The sequence below is a fragment of the Chenopodium album genome, chromosome 4 (genome assembly GCF_948465745.1).
Source record: "Chenopodium album chromosome 4, dcCheAlbu1.1, whole genome shotgun sequence".
Lineage (NCBI taxonomy): Eukaryota > Viridiplantae > Streptophyta > Magnoliopsida > Caryophyllales > Amaranthaceae > Chenopodium > Chenopodium album.
The window spans coordinates 11,803,332-11,807,534 of NC_137837.1; the positions used below are offsets into that span (position 1 = coordinate 11,803,332).

At 37.8% G+C, this 4,203-nt stretch overlaps 1 pseudogene; it reads left to right on the top strand.

Moving 5' to 3' along the window:
* The first annotated feature begins 353 nt into the window (after positions 1-353).
* On the top strand, positions 354-3,512 carry LOC145626688 (putative calcium-transporting ATPase 13, plasma membrane-type pseudogene; annotated as a pseudogene).
* Positions 3,513-4,203: the final 691 nt, after the last annotated feature.

Below are 4,203 nucleotides of genomic sequence, written 5' to 3' on the forward strand. Positions count from 1 at the left end.
TTAGGAAACTACTCCATTCAAAAAGGTAGTTACTTCACAACAAACATAAAATACAGGAAGTTATTGAGGAAAGTAACCCCTTAATAAATAAATACATCCCGTAAATACATACTCCATAAATAATAATTTTGCGTAACTACATATTACTATGAGTACAAATCAACATACATGATACATAGTCCATTATCAAACAGAGTAAAAAAGGGAGGAATACTATGAATCTTAACTTAAGAGTGAAATTTACATGAAATTACATCCATACTTCTATTAAGAGTCAATAGTTTAATTTATTCGTTACTCTATATAAAATGGAGTAAAATCTTTAACAATACATAGTTCAATCCAAAAGAACATACACTTTCATAATCATGGAGTTACACCAACGTAACACTACAAAAAATGCCACTTACTCCGATCAAAATCAACCCTTTCCGGTTAAACCCTCGAGTCGATGGAGTTTGCCGTGCAAAGCAGTTTACTTCATCGTTACACTCTCCAAAAAAGCTAACAAAAACACACATCTCTACAAAAGAGTTCTACTCCGTTCTCCGTCTTATGTAGTCCTAGATGTAGAATCTGATTCTGTTTCTATCCATAAGAATGTACAAGAATCGTTGTCGTTGTCGTTGTCATTGTCATTGTCATCATTGCCCTTATCCATTAACCAACAAACCCTCACTTCCATTACAAGAGAGAAGAATCTTGAATCACTTTCGCAACTTGGCGGTGTTAAGCATCTTGCTTTAACACTAGGAACCAACAATGCACTTGGTGTTGATAGCACTAACGCTCCTGATATTTTGCATCGAAAGAGTGTTTTCGGGTCTAATTGTTTCCGAAAACAGCCTAATAAAACCTTCCTCAGTTTCGTATTTGAAGCATCAAAAGACACCACAATTATAATACTTTTCATATGTGCAAGCCTCTCTTTGGGGTTTGGTATGAAGCAGAATGGCCTAAAAGAAGGGTGGTATGATGGAGGAAGCATCGTTATTGCAATATTCCTCGTCGTTTCGGTTTCTGCTATCAGTAACTTCAAGCAGAGCCGACAGTTTGAAAAGCTCTCCAACATTAGCAGTGACATACAAGTTGAAGTATTGAGAGATGGACGCCGCCAATATACATCCATCTTTGAAATAGTTGTGGGAGATATTGTTTATTTGAATATAGGAGATCAGATTCCGGCTGATGGGTTATTCTTGGATGGATACTCCTTAAAGGTGGATGAATCAAGCATGACCGGAGAAAGTGATAATGTCGAAGTGGATGAGAGGAATAGCCTCTTTTTGTTCTCTGGCACAAAAGTGACAGATGGTTATGGGAGGATGTTGGTTACTTCAGTAGGGATGAACACTACATGGGGTGAAATGATGAGTTCGATTACTCGAAACATGGATGAAGAGACTCCATTACAAAAACGGCTTAATAAACTCACTGCATATATTGGTAAGGTTGGGGTTCTTGTTGCAACACTTGTTCTTATTGTACTGTTGATTCGGTATTTCACAGGACACACTTTAGATGAACATGGAAAACGTGAATTTAATGGATCAAAAACGAGTACTAGTGATGTAATGAATGCAGTTATAAACATTGTTTCTGCAGCGGTTACCATTATTGTTGTAGCCATTCCAGAGGGTCTCCCCTTAGCCGTGACTTTAACTCTGGCTTATTCAATGAAGAAGATGATGGGAGATAATGCTATGGTGAGGAAACTCTCTGCTTGCGAAACTATGGGTTCGGCTACTACTGTATGCACTGACAAAACAGGTACACTCACTCTTAACCAAATGAGTGTCACTGAATTTTGGCAGGGCAGAGAAGTGGTTCAAAACCCCTTCTCTTTATCAAAGATTGTTCTCGAGTTGCTTTATCAAGCAGTTGGGTTGAACACTAGTGGAAGTGTCTGTCAATTGGGTTCTGCAACAGTTCCTGAGATATCGGGAAGTCCGACTGAGAAAGCAATCCTAAAATGGGCTATATGTGCTTTGAAGATGCAGATTGAAAATTTGAATAAAAATTTTGAAGTTATGAGAGTTGAGGCCTTCAACTCTGAGAAAAAGCGAAGTGGGGTTATGGTTAGGATGATGAGTGATAGTAAAGTAGTGCAAGTGCATTGGAAGGGAGCAGCAGAGATGATTTTAGATATGTGTTCGAGTTATTATGATCAAGGAGGGATGCTTGTGAGGTTGGAGGAAGAAGATAATAAATATTTTCGGGGAATAATTCAAAGTATGGCAACACAAAGCCTAAGATGCATTGCTTTTGCTCACAAACAAGGAAACGAAGGCGATGCCACACATCAGCTTGATGAGAGTGGCCTAACCTTGTTGGGTATAGTTGGGTTGAAGGATCCATGTCGGCCTGGTGTCCGAGAAGCAGTAGAATCATGCAGGAAAGCAGGGGTTAGTGTGAAAATGATTACCGGGGACAACATTTTCACTGCAAAAGCTATTGCTTCAGAATGCGGAATCCTTGATGATCAATTATTACATGAAGAAGCTGTCATAGAAGGTATTCAGTTCAGAAATTACTCTCCTGAACAAAGAATGGATAAAGTTGAACACATTCGAGTAATGGCAAGATCATCCCCATTTGATAAGCTCCTCATGGTCCAGTGCTTAAAAGAAAAAGGCCATGTAGTGGCAGTGACAGGTGATGGCACAAATGATGCCCCTGCTCTTAAAGAAGCCGATATTGGGTTGTCAATGGGTATCCAAGGAACTGAAGTCGCAAAAGAGAGCTCTGATATAGTCATCTTAGATGATAACTTTGCTTCAGTTGTCACAGTCTTAAGATGGGGTAGATGTGTTTACAACAACATCCAGAAATTCATTCAGTTTCAACTGACAGTAAATGTGGCCGCGCTTGTGATCAACTTTGTTGCTGCAGTGTCTTCAGGAAATGTTCCTTTGACAGCAGTCCAACTGCTGTGGGTGAACTTGATCATGGATACTTTAGGAGCATTAGCTTTGGCAACTGAAGAACCAACTAATGATCTTATGGAAAAAACTCCTGTAGGAAGAACTGAGCCACTCATAACCAAAGTCATGTGGCGAAACCTCATTGCACAAGCCTTTTATCAGATGACCATCTTGCTGATCCTACAGTTTAAGGGTCAGTCAATCTTCGGAGTAGGGGAAAAGGCGAAGGACACACTCATCTTCAACTGTTTCGTGCTATGTCAAGTATTTAACGAGTTTAATGCAAGAAAGCTAGAGAAAAAGAACATATTTAAAGGTATTCTTAAAAACAGATTGTTTCTAGGAATAGTTGGAATGACTGTTCTTCTTCAAGTGGCAATGGTAGAATTCCTCAAGAAATTTGCAGGTACTGAAAGGTTGAATTGGGTTCAATGGTGCGTATGCATAGCACTTGCTGCGATCAGCTGGCCCATCGGTTGGCTCGTAAAATGTATTCAGATTTCTGAGACGTAGAATTCCTGCCATAGACCATAAAACAAACATCAGTGTCAATCTGATTCATGATAAAAGAAAAAGTTTTTGCTGATATTAATCTGAGTCATTTCATATACTTTTTAGTCAGTGGATCTAGAATAGTACAAATTAAGACTTTATGGAATAGTTTGTTAATAATGAAATGCTTTTATTAAACTCCAACTTTATAGTAAATCTACATCAATATGTAATTGAATATTACCAATCCAGACAACAAAGTGACTTTTTTTTTCCTTACACCCTAAAGCATGTATGCATATCATTATGTCAAGAGTTGAGTATTGTAATTTTACACTTTCACTCTATTATTTTAAGCAATAGTTTACTTTTGAGCCTTACAAAAAAATAATATTAGGCTGACCATGTATTTCTTTTAGTCTTTTTTTTTAAAAAAGCACACCCTTCCCCTGTTTTTTCTTCTAATTAATTCAATATTCTTGTTTTTTCATCCATCTATTGCAATTAAAGAAACAAAGGGGAAAAGAGAAGGAAAACAAAGAGGTGGCTAAAGGGCAGGGTGAACTCGAGCAGGACCGGTGCTTATAGAGTAAAACATATGGTTCCAAACTTCCAAGTTTGATGTATAAATCATACTGGACTTGTATTAGAAAATAAGCCTAAAATCCAAACATTAATAAACAAAAATACTAATTTTGTTGAGTTTAACCTTTAAGGTAGAAACTCTTTGACGCCGAACTTGAGCCCCAAGTCATCAGATAATGTAACCAATGATTTCATTTCTGTG